Source organism: Acartia tonsa, chromosome 8, assembly GCF_053477335.1.
Source record: "Acartia tonsa isolate MP-2025a chromosome 8, ASM5347733v1, whole genome shotgun sequence".
NCBI lineage: Eukaryota > Metazoa > Arthropoda > Copepoda > Calanoida > Acartiidae > Acartia > Acartia tonsa.
The window spans coordinates 35,462,742-35,487,287 of NC_137267.1; the positions used below are offsets into that span (position 1 = coordinate 35,462,742).

The 24,546-nt window shown below is 31.5% G+C and overlaps 1 protein-coding gene across 4 annotated transcripts in view; it reads right to left on the bottom strand.

Moving 5' to 3' along the window:
* Positions 1 to 24,546, bottom strand: part of LOC145326812 (uncharacterized) — a 189,991-nt gene that overhangs the window by 89,381 nt on the left and 76,064 nt on the right. For 2 of the 4 annotated variants that reach the window (XM_080170241.1, XM_080170237.1), the window contains exon 1: positions 16,310 to 16,505. The exons of the other annotated variants lie outside the window; for them this stretch is intronic. The gene's annotated coding sequence lies outside the window, so the exon portion shown is untranslated. Of the gene's footprint in view, positions 1 to 16,309; positions 16,506 to 24,546 lie in introns of those variants that run through there. 4 annotated transcript variants of the gene reach the window in all.

Here is a 24,546-nt window from a genome sequence, read left to right on the forward strand (position 1 = left end):
AATAAAAACATTTTTGCACATTTAAGATATTTTATCTTTTCTTAATGCACATGCACTAGACTTCAAAATAAAGGTTTTGCCAGTCAAAGGGTTGGTTATCTGTAATCCTACAATGATCCTTTAAAAATATGCTTTTATCCTATTCCATAAAGTAATAGATTTTTTCTAAAATATCGCAGACAACTAAACCATTCTAGGGAAGCTTCACGTAGGTCCCGGGATAGTTTTAGGATATTTTATTTTACAATAGAAGACTTTGGATGGTTTCAAGCTAAATTTTGTTTCCTCCCCCGCCTCCTATCTATATGTTAATATAATAACGACACCAAATTTTAACAGGGGCCTATTTTGTACGTAGAACTACAATTGAATTGAATATTTTAAACTGAAAAGGGAATAATTCTTGTATTTGAATACCAAAACTACTGTAATACAGGGATGGAACAATAGAAGATAGATTTTAATCACTTGACAAGGTTTGTAGCTTAATTTAATCGATATTGTTCTAGAGATGATAATCAACTGAAAACAAGGATGACAACATCCATAAAAGTGAAGCCCTGAAACGGTAGGACAAACGAACACTAACACTTGTAGAGTGTCAGAACTGAAAAGCTGCACAATACAAAAGATGATACATTGCCAATGATAATAAACAAAATTACCCATTTTGTAGATGTAAAATTATTGACAAGATATGGAACAACTAAGCAATATTTAATAAAGGTACCCAAAGTTTTCAATCCAACGAATTAGAGAACATGTTTATAAAACTTTGGTAACTAATACAATTTTCAGGTTAATGTCCTCTTTCTCCCTGGTACTATTATTTCCTTCTCTAGCATGATTGGGTCTTAATTTGATACAATTTCCTCTCCAAATATATAGACACACCCCTCCTTAACCGAACTTTAGATTAAAAAAATTTTCCAACCATTCGGACAATTGGGCGTTCAAATAGGACCTAGTGGTAGTTAGAATCAGTTGAGAACAAAATCCCAGCCGTTCCTTCTTGCCAACTATCGCCATTTTAAGATTTTAAGTAAAATTACACTAAATATCCAAATACAAACTTAAGTCTTCTTTCATTTTTTTAGTATAATTTTAGTGAGACAGCCCAAAAACAGAGTATCTTAGCTCCTGTGGCCAAACTGACTGCCTGGAGTCCCTAACAGAGAGTGCCTTTATGTGTTAACACAAGTAGGGATTCGAACCTATTCCCAAAACTAACCAAAGTGGAATAGCTGTGTATTACAGCATGAGGTCAGTATTTTCACCACTGACAGATGGAAGGCAAAGCCTATCCTAACCAGAAACCCGATCATTCACCCACAGGCCCCAGTGGAGCACCTTGGAGGTCTGCACCACATGTTTTCTGGGGTGTTACTCACCTGCATCCATGGATTGGGCAGGTTGAGACCTAATGGTGCCCTCAGACTCCCAGTAACCCTGCCATTTGGGCCAAGTTTAGAATAATGTCACACACCTGGTCCCATGAAATGGGCTCTGAGATGTTCGCCTGCCAATCACAGATCAGCACAGCCGCCATGGAAGGATAGCTGCAGGTTGTGGGCTGCATACCTTCACTCAAGATGCAAGTCAGCCCTATTCTGATCTTGATCCTCCAGGAGTTCATCTTGAACTATGCCCTGAGCCTGGCAGGGTTCTTTCTGAGGGAGTTGGGGACACCATAACTGTTTGACAAACCCGAGCTGATGGTATGGATCAATAGGGAAGGTAGCCATGGTCGCCCCTTCTCACATTAAGCAAGTGGTCCCAGCCCTGCCAAGCCTGGGGAAGACCCAGGGCCCCTCTCACAACCAGCGACTAAAGGCAAGAAGCACTCTAGTTGTACAATCAACTGTCTGGAAGCCACTGCCAGCCACAGCCCTTGTCCCCATCAAATTTCATGAGGTCATTTTAGAGCTGACTAAGATGATCCCCTGTCAATCACAGATCAGCACAGCCACCATGGAAGGATAGCTGCAGGTGGTGGGCAGCATACCTTCAATCAAGATGCAAGTTAGCACTACCCTGATCTTGATCCTCATGGAGATCATGGTGGTGTGCATATTGAACTATGCCCTGAACCTGGGAGGGTTCTTTCTAGGGGAGGTGGGGACACAGTTACTGTTTGAAACTATCCATGGTGGAATAGCTGTATATTACATTATTGGGCTCAGGCAATGCATGCCCCTCTGGATACCCTCTTATATGCTCCTTGTTAAAGTTTTACCGGCAGTCCCCATAGTCAGGCCCCTGCACTGGAAGTTAGGCCTGGTCTTGACCACCATATCTCTCCTGGGGGGCTGTTTGATGCAGTCGCACCTCCTGGAGGCACATTGAACACCATGGGGGTGTAAACTAAGAATAGCCCCTGTCCAGTTTCTCCTTCTGGGGGCCCTGGCCCCTATCTTGATGGGAATGGCCAAGAACTTCACGCTAGTCGCCACCCATATCCTGGTCATCAGTCAGCTCTGAACAGGTGCTCCATGAAAGCTGCCCTGGCCAGACAGTTGGTTTTACAGCTAGAGGTCTTCATGTCTTCGGCAGCTGGTTTGGTTAGTTTTGGGAATGGGTTCGAATCCCTACTTGTGTTAACACATAAAGGCACTCACTGTTAGGAGTTCCAGGCAGTCAGTTTGGCCACAGGAGCAAAGATACTCAGTTTTTGGGCTAAAATTATACTAAAAAAATGAAAGAAGACTTAAGTTTGTATTTGGATATTTAGTGTAATTTTACTTAAAATCTTAAAATGGCAATATCTGGCAAGAAGGAACGGCTGGGATTTTGTTCTCAACTGATTCTAACTACCACTAGGTCCTATTTGAACGCCCAATTGTCCGAATGGTTGGAAAAATTTTTTAATCTAAAGTTCGGTTAAGGAGGGGTGTGTAGAGTATCTGTGCTTCTTGCGAAATTAGATTCACAGTTGTTGTACATGGTTGTATTTGTCATCAAATATCTGGCCACGCATAAATGGATATTTATCTTGATTCATTAGGTGTTTGGTTCGAGCCCCTGCTTTTTATTGTTGCTATATCAGATGCGTGACAAATCAAGGTACTGAAGACAATGGTCAATCAATTGGTGTACATCCACAATGATGATTCACAAAATTACCCTTCTTCAGATTACAATTAGTGGTTAAAACGTTTAGACACTCAATTTAATGAACCAACCAATCAAATTCAATTCAAAGTCCCCTAAGTGCTTAAGCCAACGAATAAGAAAACAATAAAAACAAGAGAAAGGGTTCTATATTTAAAGTTTACATAATATTTTTACATGACTTAAAGATAAGGGTGGTGCAATAAATTGTTCCAAGTAAAGGTTTTAAGTAAAATTGATAATATTCGTAGGTATACCTAACACTTCCTTAATTCCTGAAATATATCCCTATTGGTTGTATGTGTATTATTTGTGTTATTTCCATATACCTAATATCAACACGGAGGAAAGGGACATTGAACTGTTAATTACAATGGTACCCAAAGTTTTATAACAACGTTGACTCAAAAACTTTGGGTACTTTGATTGGTTGGTTAGGATAGAAAAAACTTTTCAACCATCATTTTAAATCAAAATTTGGGGGATCTCTTAGTATGAAAAACACATCATTATTCGTGGTTTTGTATGACTACCATGTTGAAAAGTATTTAATATATTTTGTGTTTATGGTAATTTAGGTTGTTATTAGGGTATGTTGACAAGCACATTTTTTGTCGATAAGTAATGAAGCAATAGCAATAAACATACCTTAAGAAAAGAAACTCTACAGTATATGAAAGAACTTCGGACATCTAGTTATAAAAAGGTGCACTTTTGTCTGTCTTAAATGTATGTGTGTGTGTTTAATAGGTCAAGTATGCAACGATGAGCTGCCGTTTTGGAGATCCTTATCATTTAAATAAACATAAAAAACGAGGAGAAAATAAGCTTATTCAAAGGTGCTAGCTGAAATTTCTAGGATATCTAATTAATCAAAGAATTTAACGCGAATTAAAGGTTTAAATTACAAATTCCCCAAATTCGAATGGCCGTTTCTTTGATTTTTAATTGTATGAGTATTACAATACACTTATAGTTATGCTTTGACTGTTTCATTTGTGTCATATTGTTATGACCAAAGACATTAGGAACGGCCCTAAGTTAGCATTTCTAATGAATTAACGCTTTCATTTCATAGTCGAATCATGAAATGTAAATATTTTACATATTTTCATTAACTGTTCCTTTTTTACTTTTTGCATTTCTTGCTCATTTAGAAAAGACTTTTAGTTGCAAAGCATTTTTATTAACCATAAAACCTTATAATACGCCAATTCAAACTTTTTAAAACACCTTTTTCCCAGGGGTCTAAAGGGATAAGACAATGGCCAATAAATTGATAAATAATGATACATAAAATTGCCCCCTCAGTAGATTAATATTTGTGGTTAAAACGTTATCATCAAACCTTGGGGACTAGTGAAATAAACAACAATATCCCATCTCTCTCTATGGCTTTTCCACACATTTGTTTATAATTATCAAAAAATCAAAAAGCCCAAATGAAAGTTCATTTCTGTGTTTGGCAGGAATATAGTGATTGGTAAATTAAGGAATAATCAAATTTTCGGCCAATTCTTATGCTATGCTATGTTTGTCAATGGGAGTGAACAAATGGTTGTAAATTAACTGCCATTGTCTTTGAATTCCCTGGAGTTTAGATTATTTGTCAGAAACACATATTAGAAGAGATATAGGGATTGGAAAAATTATGAACTAAACATTATAAAAGAAATAAAAAGTAAGAAAAAAGGGTCATGGATAACTATTTTGACAAAATTTATTATTTTCTGTATATATTCTCGAACGTGCACTGTTAAAGCTATCAAGAAAATATTTATTTCAGGAAAGGAGAGTACATTGACGGCTTCCCTCAATATTTAAACTTTTACCTATCCCTTCATATGAGTAAATTATACTTGCCACTTGAAATCTAATTTAAATTCAGGAATACCCCCCCCCCCCCTCCCTCAAAATCTCGAATAACCAGGGAAAAGGGTGGAGACTTTAAATGATACAGGTGGTTTAATAAACACAATCTCTCATTGGTTGACTTCAAAACTTTGGGAATTCTATCATTTCTTTATAGGGATGCACAATATCGCAGAGTCCAAACTTTGTTTATCATAAGTAGGAGTATACATCAATTTATCATCTATTGTCTTATCCCTTAAGATCCATGCAAACAACCCTTTTATACCCCTCACATAATACTCATAACCCTTTTTAGCTTCCCTTCCTCTTAATTTAAACCCACAACTTCCCCCATTATTCTTATAGCCAATAAAGTTACAAGAATGAGAAAGCTTTGCATTAAATATCGCGAATTTCTCAGCATTTAAACTTGACTTGGATACAACCTTACATTTAAATATCAGATTTTTATCAACATTTAACAAAAAGTTTTACAAAAAAGGTCTCCTTAGGGGTAAATTTTAAACTTTAAATTACAGACAAACCCTCCTATATATTTCTGTTAAGGGAAGCTTTCAAAATCATCTGATCAAGTAGCTTTATTCCCTTTAACCAACTTTGCTAATGTTTCATTAACATTCACAAAATTTAAAAGTGAGAGAGAATGAATGAGAGAGAGAGAGGATGAGAGAAAGATAGAGAAAGCATACTAAATTAAACCAAAAACATAAACATAATTTAAAAATTTGATTGAAGTGATTTCATTTATGTAACAATTTGCCAATCTTTACTGCACAATACTTAAATGTTGTATATGCAGGTTAAGAAAAAGTTAATAATTTTACTCTCAAAATTAAGAATGATTTAAAGTCATTTAATCTTAATTTTTTGGTTGTAGGTCATGTATTATTACTGAGAAATTCGCAATATCATTATTGAAAGTTTTCTATTGTATTACTAGAATAGTTGAAACCCCCGTAATTTAAAAATCGACTTAGTTTATATTTTAAAAGAGCTCTTAATGACAAGTGTCATTAATTCATGTCGACAACGCAGAGAGGGAGGGGCCATTGGGCTGTTTATTACACTAGTCCCCAAAGTTTTATAATAACGTCTTCTTAATCGTTAGCTTAACAACTTTGGGGGATTTTATTGAACTTTGATTAACAAAGTTTCCAAACGTTTTAACCACTAACTGTAATCTACAGAAGGGATATACTTTATTTATTGGCTATTGTCTCATCCCTTTAGATTCCTGGTGACTATGTAATAGCATCATGATAATTGATTGTAATAACTTACACTATGTTTAGTAGGGACATGGAAAGCGTAGGCATCCCTATATCAACATTCTACGATAATTGTAACTCTATTTATTTGCACGGACTAATGATTAATGTGAGAAACGCAAATTACATATTTCATCAAAAAATAAGAAAATATTCTATTTAGCAGTTTGAATTATAAATGTATTTCTGCAAAATAGACCAAACCCTGATTTTATGAATATAATGCTTCATAAATATTGTAGACCAATTTTCAATTGGCCCTGTTAGTACCTTAAGAATAAAATAAAATATTTTGAACCAATTTAAAATTTTAAATGTCTGCGAGAAATTCTCGATGAAACGATTGAATATTTTTGCAAATAAATATTTTTAGCAAAAATTTGAACTGCTTTTTGGGGAAGTTTTCTAAAGAAGGTTGATGGTTTTAAGCTATTTTAGGGCTTCTTACATTATCAATTCAGAAATAATATTACCACTTGTTTAATAAAAATGTTATAAAAATAATGCTGAAATCAAATCACTTTGCTAGAAAGAGTGTAAGAACATACCTACAAAAGATTGAAAATTATTATTTATAGTAATAGATTACTCTTATTATGCAATAATTGTTACAGGGACAATTTTGTCCATATACAATTACAACATTGGCAGTATCGTGCACAGGGTGTTCACACCCCCCCCCCCCTTTCCGTACGCCCATATTTTGTTACAAAAGGTATTATCATTTAATCCCAATATTTAAAGTACTAAGACTTTTTTTGTCAATAACTAAAGAACTGATCGGATTCTCTCGTTTAGGGAAGGTTCATACAAGTCCCGGGAATAAGCTATTTTTTATCTAAGCCTTGGAATGGTTTAATGCTATTTTTCACCTTTTTCTCCTCTTCAGACAAAGTATCTAGATGCTATGCTCGCAGTCGCTCGTCGCTTAACATCTTAGATCTTCGTTTTGGCTGTTTTTCATAAAAAATGTCTCAATTGATAAAATTACGGTTATTAAGCAATAAATAATAAGGTTTAGAAATTAAATTGATACTTATTATTTAGAAACAAGGACAACTATATAATTGTGCTATTTGGTAGCGCAGCAATAATTCGGAACGAAATCGTTACTTTTTTCATAGAATTTTAATCCAGTGACCAATCAGAAAGTTTTTAAAAATAGGGTGGGTCATAGATTAAGCCATTTCCTCAGGGAGGGAGGGTAGGAGGGAGGGGATATTGCAAATAAAATTGTACCAAAAAATTTTAGGAATGCGTTTGCTCAAAAGCTTGCGGCCCACTCATCAAATCTTTATCGATTAATTCAAGGATGTATAATAATCTGTCGTCAATTGTCTTATCCCTTGAGATCCCTGCATGTCCTGTTATAATTGTTAACTGGGAGAGATGGGGAAGGTATAAAGTTTGTCTATAAGCTTATTCGGTTTGTCAACCAATCCTGTCCTGGTTTTGATACAACATATCCATAAAAAAAAACATAAAAATATTATTTTATTGTTAGCTGTTATAAATATCTCCCTTGCATTTATAGATGGCAAACCTTTATTGAATTTATATATATTTATATAATTTTTCATTTTTATATCAAAGCTGTCTATAGCACGTTACGATAAATGACTATTATCCAACCTTCCCATAATATTTTCAAGTTACCAAAGAATGAATATTTGCTACAAAACTTTGGGCGAAGATTCAATTTTGTATCAAAACCGAGTGAAAAATATATATCAACAACTTTCTATTAAGATTAAGTAAGTGATAAGGAGTATTAGGCATTGAGAGAAATAGAGAGGGGGAGAGAGATAGAGGGAGGAAGAGAGATAGAAGGAGGGAGAGAGAGAGAAAGTAGAAAGAGAGAACTTAGAATGACAAAACAATAAAAGTAAAATTATTGAACAAAATGATAGGATTTTTTATACAGTCGACAATTTTAAATGTCATATAGACATTTTTTATATCGACATTTTATTGATTAAACAATAAAAGAACGTATCTTTGCCAGTCAAGCCGTTTAAGGATCTTACAGGACACACTTCAACCATTGAAGCATATTATAAATTACTAGTTGCTTCCCCCCCCCCCCCCAACCTCTAAGGAAGGGCAGATGTCAAGAAAATAGCCTAAAACTATCAAGATATCAATAAAGCTTATCTGAAAAACGCAATCGCACCTCTGATTTCCAAGATCTCAGGTTTAGACTAAAAATCCTTACTACTTTATTACCTAGAGGATGGACAACAAATGGAGGAACAAGACAGACAACTATTTGATTAAAGTGCCATTGTCAATAAGTCGTGAAGTTAATATATGGGAAATCATGGTTAAGAAAGCAGGGATCTTAAGGGATAGGACCATGGACGATAAACTTATGTTCAATACCAAATACGTGGAAAATTTTTTCCTTCTGTAGATTAAAAATATTGGGGGGGGGGGGGGGGGGTCACTGAAATCTGATCAAGACTTAAAGTTCTTAAAGTTTTAAGGCCAACAAATTGAAAATCGTACTTGTAAAATCAGTATAATTTACAGTCCAATGTCCCCTTCCTCCCTGGTTGGAAGAAATATCGATGGAAAATCGGAAAAAAGGTGATAGGTTTACTTAAAAATAAAATGTAGGAGAGAAAAAGATTTAAGGATAAAATAAAATGCAATGATAGATCAATAAAAGGCAATACAATCTTACACAAAAATAAGACTAAACTACTTGTCTAATGAAAGTAATAGTTTAATTTTAATTTTTACAAAGGTCAAATATTTGTTTTTCAAAACATATGTCACCGATAAAAGTTTCTATCATTAAAAGTTAAAAGGAATTTTAAGGACTTGAGAATGTTTACTTATATGGTAATACTTAGATACTAAGGATTAAAGGGATTGTGCATTAAAAAATATATTTTATCGGTTAAAAACGAATAATCTCTTTGAAAGCTGTAAAAAATTTTCAGCAAAGTTTGGTATTAGTCTAAGGCAGGTTTGAGACTATTTTGTGAAGGGCTACATCATGCTATTTCAAGCTAATTTATCTATCCCTGTAAGACTGTGAGTATAAAATTGAAACTAATATGGTACCCAGTTAGATTTGATTCATTTGGGTACTATTACCTATCCCTGTGAGACTGGGAGTTGAAAATTGAAACTAATATGGTATCCAGTTAGATTTGATTCATAAGGGTACTATTACCTATCCCTGTGAGACTGGGAGTTGAAAATTGAAACTAATATGGTATCCAGTTAGATTTGATTCATATAGGCACTATTACCTATCCCTGTGAGACTGGGAGTTGAGAATTGAAACTAATATGGTATCCAGTTAGATTTGATTCATATGGGTACTATTACCTATCCCTGTGAGACTGGGAGTTGAAAATTGAAACTAATATGGTATCCAGTTAGATTTGATTCATATGGGTACTATTACCTATCCCTGTGAGACTGGGAGTTGAAAATTGAAACTAATATGGTATCCAGTTAGATTTGATTCATATGGGTACTATTACCTATCCCTGTGAGACTGGGAGTTGAAAATTGAAACTAATATGGTATCCAGTTAGATTTGATTCATAAGGGTACTATTACCTATCCCTGTGAGACTGGGAGTTGAAAATTGAAACTAATATGGTATCCAGTTAGATTTGATTCATAAGGGTACTATTACCTATCCCTGTGAGACTGGGAGTTGAAAATTGAAACTAATATGGTACCCAGTTAGATTTGATTCATATGGGTGGGTACTATTACCTATCCCTGTGAGACTGGGAGAAGAAAATTGAAACTAATATGGAACCCAGTTAGATTTGATTCATGGTGATACTAAATTTACCCTCCCTGTCACGATTACTTGTACAGATAATAGAAGTTGTATTATTGTGTGATTTTCATTGGGACATTAGGTTGTTTATTACACTAGTCCCCAAAGTTATATAATAACGTTTTCTTATACGGTGACTCACCAACTATGGTGAATATTATTGAATTTTAATTGGCTGGTTCATTTAGTTTCAAACACTAATTTAGAGAAGGGGTATTTTGGTGAATAATCATTGGGGATGTTCATCAATTTATCGGGCAATGTTTTATTTCCTTACGTCCTTGGTTTTTGCCCCTCTAAAAATCATTCAAACGATTAAAAAAGTATATATGAAAGAAAACGAGTAAGGGGAAGAAAAAATCTTATTAGACATTAGTTAAAATAGTAAGGTTCTTTTCATATCTCTTAAGTTCATGGTTTTAGGCTATTTCTAGAAAAGGAATAAAACCATTATTATAAAACCGTTAAATAAAAATACAAAAAAAAATAAACAATCATTAAAAAAACAGGAAGTTTTCCTAATAGATTTCCCCTTATCATGTAAATCTTATCTGTACCATACGTAACTATTTTTCAATTAAACCAAACATTCATTAATAATAACACGCCCTTAATGTTCAATTTTCAATTTTCAGTATTTTTTATGCTAATTATATATTGTTCTTTGGGGCTCAGAGCAATGGATTTCTATTAATTGACCTATAAACAGCATTTTAAAAAATCCTACAATAAAATAAATAATTGCTTCGCTACTTAAAAAACATAATATTTTATGCTTTCTACCTTGTAAGATAAAAAGACCTAATTATCGGGGCGTTTCTTGTTAAACTTATTATGACAAAAACAACTATTTAAATTTAAGTGTCCCTATAATCTAGAATAATATTATTTAAACTAATGACTCTTTCCTAAAACACATAATCAAGCATCTATCTAATGAAGTATAATTTCTTCATAGATGCTAATACCTACGCTACTTTCTTCAACCAAATTTACTACTCTGTTAGAACACCTTTAAATTAAAGAAAATTCACATAAGAAATAGTTAAGTTTATAAAAAAAAGAATTAAAGAAACGAAATAAGAAAAGCAGTTCAGTAAACCTTTTAAAACTAGAACAATTAAATTCATTTTAAGTACTAATGAAATAAGAGCAATAAAAAATCTGTTGTCAATAAATCCCTAACAATGACAGGTCTTCATTTAATCTAAACTAACCAATCAATATGCACTTAACAATGCCAGAAAAATATAAACTTTGAGGACCAATAATTTATAACAGTCAAAAGCCCCCCCCCCCCCCTCTTACTAGTACAATACTATCTTCATATCAAAAGTAGGGTCAATGATCTCGCCTATTTCTTAAAACTCATACATAACTTATTTTAACAAATTTACACCTTTGTCAAATATACCAAATTCATATTTCCTCACCCATATGAGTGGTTTCTTTGGTCATTAAGGCAAAGTAATAGTACAGTAGAGTTGCAGAATATAGAGTTATCTTACATACCAAACTTTTCCACAAAATAATTTTAAGCTACAGAAGTGTAATTTTGTTTATTGTAATTGGCGGTGTATATCAATATATCGTCTATTGTGGTATTCCTTAAGATCCCTAGTAGTTTCATTAAAAGAATATCTTATTATTAAAAACTATTAATGCATGGAAAATAAAAAGGCTAATGAGGCCAAGCTATGTTAATTTTTGACAAAATCATCCTTTTTTTAAGTAAAAAGAAACTATGGATTAATTTGTTTCATTGAAATAAATTTTAAAACAACAACAAATGGTCATTATATTTCAACAAATATAACTATGGAACCGGGCTCAAAGTCTGAAAGTGAAGGGTCACTAGACAGACGATTATATTTCCAACAAATATAACTATGGAACCGGGGCCCAAAGTCTGAAAGTGAAGGGTCATTGGACAGAAGACAATATTTCCAACAAATATAACTATGAAACCAGGCCCAAAGTCTGAAAGTGAAGGGTCACTGGACAGAATATTATATTTCCAACAAATATAACTAAGGAACCAGGCTCAAAGTCTGAAAGTGAAGGGTCATTGGACAGAAGATTATATTTCCAACAAATATTTTACTTAACTCAAAATTTCTGAATTTCATAGGATTTAGAAAATTGTACAATATTTTAGTTAGTATAGGAAGATGGTTCTACCCAGTGATTTAAAGGCCAAAAGGATAAGACAATAAACTATAAATTGATCCCAAATAATATTATATAAAAACTATCTACTCCATTCAAAAAAGGTAACCAAAGTTTTTTGGTCAACGTATAATAAACTTTGGGTACCAGTGTAATTTACATTCCACTTGGAACTTTCCCCTGCCTCCCTGGTTTAACCGAATATGAACACAGGACAATGATTAAATCAAAGCTTTACCAAGAACATTATGTCCATAGGAATTGCAACAAGCTAACGTATTTTGTTGAAAAAAAACAGTAAATTAATACACAGTAATAAAAAGTTTCTACCATTTTAAAATGTAAAATACCTAGCTCATTTTACATTAAAAAATTACATTTATTACTAATATTTGGTAAATATAGAAGCTGTGTTGTTAAAAAAGTCTAAAAAGCGCTAATCTGGTTTTATTTTAGGAAAAGATTAAAAATAGGTGTTAAGTATAAAAATAAAAGTAAGAAACACGACACTAATCCACTTTTTATAACGTTAAAAAACATAGGTAATTCTTTTTAGATTAGAATTTTAGAATAAGTTAAATTGTAATAAAAAATATAACACTCTAAGCTCTCCTAAAAAGCACTAGTAGTAAGATTAATTAAGGGTTTTATGCATTGTTTAAGCATTAAATACAGTATAATTTTCAATATGGCTACGAAACCGATTCATATCCGCAGAATTAGATCCTGTCTTCAGCTATACTGGAAAATAATGTATAGCATAATATTACAGACAATTTTCAACAAATACTAAAAAAATAAAATATTAATACCCTGGGGGGGGGGGGGCGGGGGGCGAATCTAATTATTTTTTATTTTAATATTCGCGAAAAGCTATGTATAATACAATACGATAAATTACTATTTCAAGCTAATAAATATAAAATTTGTTTATGTGGCAAAAATATTTTATATCACCAACAAATTCAACAATTCAAGTATTTACCTATTTAATTTGAGTTTCCCGTAAATTTTGTCTAAATACTTACTTGTTCCAGTAGTTAATATTTCAAATAGCGGTTGCCAAACAATGAAAGAAATCTAATACTTATTTTCATTAATTAATTGGTTTATATTTATTAAAAACAAATGGTTGTATGAATTTAACCCCACACACGCCTCCCCCCCCCATCCCCCTCCCCACCACTGAAAAAAGTAAAATCAATAAAGCTTCTCAGAAAAATTAAGCAATTACAATAAACAATTAATTTGGCAACGCTGTTTATTAGTACAGATGAAATTACACTCCTGTATGTTATATTCTAAATTCTTATGTAACAATTCTCTTCAAAATTTTTTATGTTTTCTAATAAAGAGAAACGCGCATTGGGCTAATATACAGGGTAGTCAACAAAATTTGATGCGCCAAAACAAGTTCTTAAATCCAGAGATGGAGGGAACATTGGGGTTTTTATTACACTAGTCCCCCAAAGTCTGATAATAACGTTTTATAATTCGTTGGCTTTTTAAATTTAGGGACTTTAGTTGAATTTTGATTGGTTGGTTCATTTTGTTGAGAGCCCCAACGTTTCAACCACTTTGTAATCTAAAGAAGGGTAATTTTATGTAATATTGGGATTGAACATCAATTTATCTACCATTGTCTTTTCCATTTGGATTCCTGTCTTAAATCATATTTAGGTTATGAAAATGTGTGGGTTTACAAAAATAATCAAGTTTAAATATATGGTTATTAATGGGAATGCAAAATTGCAGAAAAAAATCTGGAATTAAAGGGATAGGTAAACATTCAAATGAAATATTTTCAAGTATTGCTCATAATCAGTTCAAGATAAAAACCGTTTCTTTATATATTAATGCTGTATAATAACAAAAGTTGTTTCACCCCTAGCCTCTAGGGTAGATCTAGAAAATAGTCTAAAACCACCCCTAAGAAAAATAAACTCTCACCAGACTTTTCTGAAATCTTTGGATTCGGCCAAAAAACCTGTAGACGATAGGATGTCTATAAATAATATGTTATCACTGCCGACCGCTATGAAGTACCATATAGTCGACAAAATACATAAAAATTGTATATCATTATATACATTGATGCCACCATGTTGATTGAATAATCCATTTCTCTATATCCGTGATAGAAAAGGTTCTAGATTTTGCAACTGTATTTTGCCGGAGGAAAATTAAACGCCTAGCAATAAACATTATAAAAAGGTTGCTTTTGGTAAGAAAGGTGCTCAGATATAAGGAAAAATAAATATATGCAACATTCTTTTTTAGAATATATTTATAATATATCAGTCTTGAACAATTTTAGCCCCTAGGAGAGGGGGGGGGGGGTAAGTTAGGGAAAATTCTAAAACAATCCAAGACATTCATAAAGCATCCCTGAAATATATTATTTATTTGAACCATCAACCGAGATCCTTTGTTTCAGACAATTTACCTTACTAATTTATCAATAAACACTAGCAGTTGCGCCCCAAGGGATCTGAAAAACCTTACAACATCATAGAATAGGATAATTTTAGTTATACTTATATGTCGACAAAATGCTTCAGAAAGTTCATCTATTTTGTATTTCTACTTTTGCCTTTAGCCATAGATAAGGTACTAGGTAGGTGTAATAAAGTTCTTTTTAATTTATGTTATAATTACAAAATAAACCAGTTTATACACACAAATAATAGTAAGGTGTTACTTTTTAGTTTAAGAGGATGGAAATATTTTTATGATGTGTAAGAACACTTATAAAGCCCAATTTAAAAAAGATCTAAAAAGCCACGATCTGGCGTATTTTTTAAAACAAAAAATACAAATATGAGATTTTTAATTTACCTTAACTAGAGACTTCAAGAATAATCTTATCACCATTGAAAAACAAACTATCTATCATGTATGATTACTTACCTATAATAAATAAATAAATTACATAGTTTAATTTTAGATTTTTAATATTTAGGTTATTTTATTAAAGATTTATTAGATTGACTTACTTCCCTAAATGGGTAAGAAAAGAAGAAGCTTAAATAAACACTAACATTTCATGATAAAAAATATATAAAACTGCTGCATATCTCCTTCCCTCTCCCTGATAATGCAGTAAGTTGACAAAAAGTGAGTTTTTTAGTCATTCTACCTCAGTGGTGTTAGAGCACAATTGTTGTCTAGCATGTACAGTAACCCTACTGTCATACTATAGCACATTAATCTCTTTGGAAGTCTGATAAAATTGAATGTTTTTATTCGTATGACACATAGGTAACTGTGCATGAATAATCAGGTAGCTTATTTTAAACTGTTTTTCCTTTGCATTTTGAAAGTAAATAATATATATTTTTAGGGCATTGAAATTTTAGGAATTGAGAGAAAGATTAAAGAAAAACAATAGAGGGGGAAATGGTTAAATAACTGTATGTCGTTTCGACCCCACCTCGTATAACCTGTGCAGACTTTCAATTAGCTTTTTGTATTTCAGCCAATATCGTCGTAAATATTAACAAAGCCAAGTCGCTATAGCAGTAAGCTAGCAGACGAAAAAGGTCTCAAACACTTGATCCAGGTAGTTTTCTGGGTTATACATTAATACTTAATACATTTATTTGAGAGAGATTATTAGTATTCAATTGTCCTATTATTGTTTCTTCCTTATAGACACATAGATAGATAATATAGGTGAATACAGAGAAGACATAAAAATAGCTTAATGAATTCTAGAGTATTTCTTTTTCTATGGAATTACAGGACGTGGAGCATAATTTTTACAGGATTTAAACCTGTCACCACACACACATATATATGTATGAAAATACAAACAAACAACAGAAAGGAATATGGCAAAGGGTGAAAATCAAAATCAAATGAGGAAGCTATGCTATGAGGAAGAAAATGACGTCATACAATACAAATGACCAATAATAAGACTAAATTACCAATGGCAGGCCAGTATACATTTCAATTGACCAATGATAGGCCAGTATTATAGGCACTACAAAAAGCTTCCCAAATATGCAGTGAAAAAATAACGAATTGAACTTGCAATTATTTTTTTTGACCCATTTTTTTCAATATTTACCTTTAAGAACTCTTACAAACCAGTAAATTAAATTTTTTGTCACTAAAACTTTTCTCCCCTATTATAGCCTGACTTTAATCACATATAACTATTAAACTTTAAAAGGTAATATTATAATATTATAAAATATGTTTGTGTTAGTAAATGTCTTGCTATACTCATCAACTCAATGTTTGCTGAGCTTAGATAGACGAAAATTAATTTTAGATTAGCTTTCTTCCTCTTTTTTGATCTATTTAAAACATGTACCTTGTCAATTTAGAACTACTTCAACTTCAATTCTCTCTTTCGTTTGTTTATTTTTTTGTTAACAACTGGCAGTTGGTTGGTTGAGCAACTGCCAGTGTCCCGACTTTTAATTTTTACACCTCTAATTATCTTCCATTGTCTTATCCTTAGAACCCATTATTTTGAAATGTAGCATAAAATGTCTCTAAATAACATTCTAGAAAAAAGTAAGATTTTCTCTAAAATAATATGTCTAATAGCCTAAGACCTTACAGCTTATCTCTTAACAAATATTGCTAAGTTATAATTCCTATTTCTTTGAAAAGTAAAAAAAATGCTAAATAAGAAAACAAGTATTAACATATCCATAAGTATATATTTTTGGGAGGCTTCGTCGATAAATCACACAATATGACACTGATTATTTCATATTTTTAAACAAACGTACAGACCATTTATAGAATAGCCGTTCTTCGAAAATACGTCGCATATCTCATTTGTAATGGTATACATAACTGTTGTTGTTTTTATATAATTTATTTCGAGTTAAACATGAAACAAACTATGAATTTATGTATTTTTAAATGTTTATAATAGATAAATTACGAATTACGGAATATAAATCATGTACATTTGAAGTATGAGATATTATTTTTTTGTTTTAATAGAAAATCATTAAGAAAATCAGAATTTAGACCCATATTATTTAAAATTGATAAAGCAGATTTTACAACAAACAATGATTGAGAGAAACAGTTTAGAATGGTCCATCTTGATAAACATTCATCTTTACTAATTTTTAATGAGCGATCTTTGGCAATTAGAATTAGCAATGATAGTTGAAAAAATATTTCATTTTTAGCAAATATAGGGTACCAAACATTAAAAAGATAAAAATTTTCTTTGAGATAAATGAATTCAGGGGTGTCATTATTAAAATAATAGTCTAAATATAAAGCAAGTGCATTTATAAAGAATTTTGGGTAAAGGCAAAAAAATAATGAATGTTCTATACTACTTTCTACATTACATAGATTACATTTGGTAGAGTCACTATGACCAAAAAGACCTAGTTTTCGTTTTGATACAAGAGTGCGGCATATTTGTTCAAAAAAGAAACTTTTAAAATATAGGGGTAGAGGAAGAGAGAATAAGGGGGGGGGGAAGTTCTGACACATTTGCGTAAACGGTGAGTATAGGCTTTATCTTTGGACTGAGAGGATAGGTTATTAGGGATAAAATCATTCTTATATGATGAATTTCCCCCAGATTTAAGATTTTTTGGATAGGCCTCCAGGTTCTGGAGCTCCAAGCCTCCAGGTGGTCTCTGTACAGGTAAAAATGAAAAAAAAAAAATTTTTTTAAAGTTAAAAATCAACTTATAAAACAAAATATGCATATTTTTTCTTCAAATATGTGAATAATATTAAAAAAGATGCATATTTTGTTTTATAAGTTGACCTGTAACTTTAAAAAAAATAATTTTTTTTTTCATTTTTCCCTGTACAGAGACCAACTGGAGGCCTGGAGCTCCAGAACCTGGAGGCCTATCCAAAAAATCTTAAATCTGGGGGAAATTCATCATATAAGAATGATTTTATCCCTAATAACCTATCCTCTCAGTCCAAAGATAAAGCCTATACTCACCGTTTACGCAAATGTGTCAGAACTTCCCCCCCCCCTTTATTGAAACTCAATTCAAAAGACTCAGTGTCAGGGAAAAATAGACCATCTCTCAAACGAGTTTTTATTGCAGGATGTTGTTTTTTGAATTTATTTCTTAACATGATTTTGAAGTGTAGAGAAAATATTTGTGGATTAAAATTGTTTAGGTTAATGAGGGGTTTTCCTAAATTCATAAACTCTTTTTTGGTGACTACTGGAAAGTGGGATGCAATAGATTTCAAAACATTTAATTTATTAACTAGAGTAGTACATGCAGGGTTATTTGTTATTTTAGTATGTAGAGTAGGAAGTATGATAATTCTATCTCCAATTATTCTGTGGTCAAAAATATTTGCAACTGTAATGATATTATTTTGTTTAAGAAGGGAAATTTCATTTGATGATAATTTGTGTTTAAGCATAGAAGTAGAGGTTAATGAAATTTTTAAACAAGTGTTTTTATTAGTTTCCAAATCTTTTAAAAATGATATAATTTGATTAAAATATCTATCATTACAGTTAGGGTATATCGATTTAATGGAGTTCTTATTTTGAAGAAAAGTAGAGTAACCAAAGTTACTTAAAAGGTTATTTAAATCTACATGTTTATATACAGCATTTCTGTATAGAACAATCTAGTCTTTTTTCTTTTAGCTACGCTTTTCTATGCATGAGCTGGCAGCGGGGGGGGGGGGAGCGAATTTAATAACAAGGATGACAAAATCCAAGTATCCAAGCATGGAGTTGTTTAGATGTTCATTAATCATAAAAAGAGGAGAGAAAGGACAGAATTAGTTGCATATTTTAAAATTTTTAAAACAAAAAAATCAGCCGTCTGTCTTAAAAGAATACAATGTTTCGTTCATGGCGTGTTTGTCAAAATTTCTGTCGATCTGATGGACGGACAGACACAGAGATTAATAAAATAGCTTCGCTACTAGAAAAAAGGTAAAAGTAAAAAATATTTGATATTTGTGCTAATCTATGCTTTTTAAAATTAATATCAATTTAAGAAAAATGAATAAATGATAAATGATTTAGTAATAAAATGTTGTACCTTTTATTTTTTAAAAATTCTAAATGATGAAAAATCAGGGATGTAGAGACAGGTAAATAATCCATAAAAATTTAAAACTTCACAGAAAATGTTTTGTATTTTTGACAACATAGATATTCTATAAATAGGGTATTGATTGCATCTGTCCAAAGGAGGCAAATAAATACAATTTTTTATAACAGTACCTCATTAATGTTCATTTTTAGTTGCTTAACAAATTCTCTATATTATTAATTGAAGTGCATTTTATTAAGCTTCAACTTGGCTTTTTCATTTTGTTCTGACATATCCTTCCTCTCTAGTAAAGAATGGATAGATTAATGGGGCTAGAAAATTAATTATGTGGTTAAATAATAGGTTTAAACAATAACCATATACGTTCAAACATTACAACTGAAAAATTTCCCCGATTAAAGAGCAATGTGTTAAAAGTGGCCATTGGAATCTAAAGGGATAAGACAAGCCGATGTATATCCCCAATGTTAATACACAAAATTACCCCTTCTGTAGATTAAAATTTGTGGTTGAAAAGTTTGGACACTCAACTTAATATACCAACCAACCAAAAACCAATAAAAGTTGTTAAGACAACGAATAAGAAAACGTTATTATATAACTTTGGGGACTAGTGTAACAGCCCATTGTCCCCTCTCTCTCTCTGTACATTACTACTATAAATATATATCTACCATAAAACAAAGGATTTTTAATAAGATTTTTTTTTGCTGTTTTTGATAAATTTTAGAATAAAGCATTATTGGATTAAATTTTAGTTCCTTGATCATTACATATCTATGTGAAGGTTACAAAAAACATCAGTGAAAATATAGTTATTAGAATCACGCTAAGTTTAAATTGATACTATTAAGATAATCTAAAGCAAGTCGTTGGCCATAAAAATCTTACTAGAAAGTTTAAAAGAAGAATAATTTTATAACCAATGAACAGGGTTTTTATCCAAACCCCCTTTCAAATCGAGAGGAAGGTGTTTTTTTAGGGTTAGGGGTGTCCACATTCTACAATTTTTTACTTTAAGGGGGTGTAACCTGGAAACCCGCGATGGCCGTAGGGGGATGTATTAGTGAGGGGTCCATGGAAGTGTATTAACCCCCCTTAATTTTGCTACGGGAGTTGATACACCCCCCTTCTACACTCCTTTGCCTTAAAACTTAATACTTATTAGTCCAGCTTTATTTCTGATCATAATCAACACACACACACACACACACACACAAACATAAAACAACTTAGGTATCAACAATCAATTTGGGAATTATAAAGAATTGTAGTGTCATAACAGGGGGGGGGGAAAGTTATCTGAAAAATAAATGATAGACACATTTATATCTTAAGAAATGTGAGTAAGGAATCAACTTATTTCCTAATGATGAAAGCTCAATGAAAGATAAATCAATCTACTCATTTACAAGTGGAAAGTTGAAAAAAAATTGGGGGGAGAATGAATTAAAATATTATTTTTTAGGAAGCATATCCTAGTAGAATATAGTGTCAATATTTAAGTATAATTCCCTATAGGGTAGTATAACAACAACTATACAAAGTGGTAATCAAACATTTAAGCAAGAGAACCTAATTTATAAAATTTGTCTAAAGATAAGCTTTAAAGCAAAATCCTTTTTTTTAAATTAGTAGGATTTTCTTTTAAATAATTTTAATCTCGCTAATCACTGAACCTATTAAAGCTTAATAGTTCCCATATATTGTTTTAGTCTATTTTATTTAAAGTAAAGTTTTTTCCCCTAAAGCACCTAGTTTGTTAACAGCATTAAATGTTATTAGCCAACTAAATTGAATCGTCCTTCCTATCCAAATAATACTTGTTAATAATTGTTAATACTTTTTTGCAGAATGAGTTGTAAACCTACAAAGTAGCTGTGAGAAATCAAACATTTAGTGGATTTTATAGTTGTTTTTATAATTGATATGACTTTATAATTAATGCCTGAACAACCCTAATAAAGTTCTATAATACTTCTGTGATACCTATCATTGATACATATTATTTATGTAAAACTTTTTATTGCTTCAATTATATGTATAAGGGAACTATATTGATATTTGAAAGCTAGAATGTTTTTCAACCAATTTTTTTTTTAAAATCAGCAATAAGAGTCAAGAGATATTCTTTGACTTATTTTAATTCTTCTTATAATGACAAACTTTCTAAAGACCTCATGGAAATATGTCTTAAAACCTGAAATCTAAACTAAAGTGTTTTCCATCGAATCATCACACACACAAAAATCTCAAAATCCTTCTAAATATCCAATTATACTGACTAAAATTATAATCCTAAAATATTAGATGTTTATGCATTTTAACCAAAAAAAAGACAAAAACGACAAAAATTATTCATTAAGTACAAAATTTATTTGGTTCTCCATTTCAGGTAGGCTTTAAATAGGTCCTGTGATAGTTTTAGTCAATTTCATTTTAAATTTTAGTCTTAGGATGGCTTCAAACTATTCTTCTAGCGAATACAGAGCCCCTAGACGCTTGGAGAATATTTAAACTAGCTGCTATAATAGTATTTTTCTGGCCTTCAAGTAAAGACTTTATCAATGTAACTTACAATTTAAACAGAAGGTAAATCGACCCAAAAAATGCGTCATTGAAAACACACCATGAAAAAACAGCAGAAACTATTTCCTAGTGAAGGCAAAGGCCACCTAGAAAGGGTCAAACAGATTAACGGACCAACAAAAATGTTTCAAATCAAAATAATTTTTTTGCTGATGGAGGTTCTACAAAAAGTGCAAAATTTTTATTAGTTCATTTTTGAGCTGTGGATAGGAGAAAATTTAGGATTTCTGTCTTCTGTGTGTCTTTACCAAAAGATCTCGAAAACTGCTATACCGATATGGCTCTCTTTCCATATATGCCATGAAGAAGTTTAGACATTCCTAATTTAAGTAGTCAAAGATTTTAAGCCAACTCTCACAAGATTCCGTAGTTATATAACTTTGAGTACAAGTGTTATTTACAGTTCATTGTTCCCTCCCTGTTTATAGCGTCAATTACAATTGCATCAATTAGCCGCCATTGTCTTATCTCTTTAGTTCTCTGCTAATGACGTAATATAACGCAGAATAGCTATTATAAACTTGTAGCACACCTGCCAACTATTTATGAAATAAAAGTAACATTTAACTAATCTCACAGATCTAAAAACAAATAAATGGACCTAATACAGAAACAAAAAAGGTCATTTTTATTTTTATTGGACAGGGAGTTATATGTGAAAAAATCTTTTTTATCTGAAAAAAATATTAATTATAAAAAAGGTTATCGTAACATTAAGGATAATATATCAGTCATGGATGTAAAATACATAGATAAATGACAGGGGGAAAAGTTTATGGTCAGTTTGTTCATCCAGTAGGAGGAGAGGGGATGAGGTAAAGGTTGAGGTTGGCGTTATTTTAGCCCGCTACAAATTCCATTTTATTAGAGTACTAAATAGAGAAATTGAGTAATAAATCCATTAACACAATACAGCCAAAATTAAGGCAATTCGATCACCCACACAGTCAATATAAACAAAATAACTTATCTATAATACAAAGTAGCTTGATGTCTGTCCGTCCGTCCGTCTGAAGCTTAAGATCTCGGTAACCACTGAACCGATTGGATTCTACTCTTCAGGGTATATACCTATTGGTCCTGTGGTGGTTTTAAGCTATTTTCTTGGGGGGTGGGACACCCCCAACCCCCCCAAAAATGAAAATTTCTCCCCCCCAAAAAATTTTTTTCTTATATTTTTTTTCTAATTTTAATGTTTTTTTATGTTTTTATATATTTTTATATATTTTTATTAATTTTTATATTTTTTTATACTTTTTTATACTTTTTTATATTTTCTTTATATTTTGAATTATTTTTGTTCTTTTTAAATTTCTTTTCTTCTTTTAAACTTTGTTTTATCAAATTCAAAAAGATTGTGAAAACTTTCTTCTCCTGTGGGGGAGAAGCCCCAAAAAGACTAATAGCAAAGAAATTTTAAAAAACAATAAAAAAAAGAAAAATTTCAAAAGTTTTAAATAATATAAATCAATATAAAAAGTTATAAAGAGTTATAAAATGTTATAAAGAGTTATAAAATGATATAAAGAGTAATAAAATGTTATAAAATACAAAAAATACCTATATAAAATATGTAAACAAAATTTTTAAAATTCTCCCCTGAACCTTCAGAAATAAAGCCCCTAGAGGCTAGGGGCGAAGCCGCTAGTTATTTTATAACAGAAGACATATCCCTGTACAGTGTTGTAGCAATGCATTCTTGTAAGATATTATTTAGTGGACGATTAACCTCAAAAAAAAGTAATATCAAAAGGTGGTGCTCAAAAAATACACAAATTTTATTTTGTAATCGTTTCAGCTATTTGTGGTTGTGAATGTTAGTTAGTTCAACAGTCACTAAATGCTGTTGGAACAGAAAAATCAATGAAATATAATTCCGCTTTGAACAATGTAATATTTCTGTAAAATTAATTTTTAGTAGCAAAGCTACTCTATAATTTACTTTCTCTGTCAGTTCACGACGCTATGGGGAAAATGTGGGTCTGTCGGTCATGCTACAAATAATATATGTATAAAAAATATATATATAAAATATTTTATGTATATAAGTTGCGTGATTCTATTTTCTATCTTTTTTTTTATATCAACTAAACTAACTTATCTATAAATGTTTGTCCGTCTGTCCATCAATGATATTCCGCTACACATTGATGATGTCATCCTTGTTTATTTATAATTTATAGCTTTTAAGTTTGCCTTGAAAAATCTTACTTTGAATTAATTAAAATATATTAAACACAACATGTTTTCTATATCTATGACAGAGCTTAATCGATTTCTGGTTAAGATGTTATAGCGTTTTAATTTCAAGATCATTGTTCAAATATCAGAAGAAGTGTTTTGTATAAAGAATTTTTTTACTAAGTACATCGCTCTAAATGCACGGACTGTCCTGTTCGAAAGTGACAGGGATTTTACGGGATAATACAATGAACAAGAAATCTTATTTAGTTCTTCAATTGCGGTAGATAAAATTACCCCTTAGATAGATTGAAATTATTAATAGAAAAGTTTGTACAACGTAATCAGGATGTGAGTCCCCAAACTTTATAATCTAAGGAATGATTGACCATGTTTCGTGATATTTCGTAATCATTATAATACACAGTCCAATGTTCCCTTCCTCCATGGAAAGCTTATACTCCTTTTATTTTCCAGAACATTTTTCCCTGGCGCTAATATC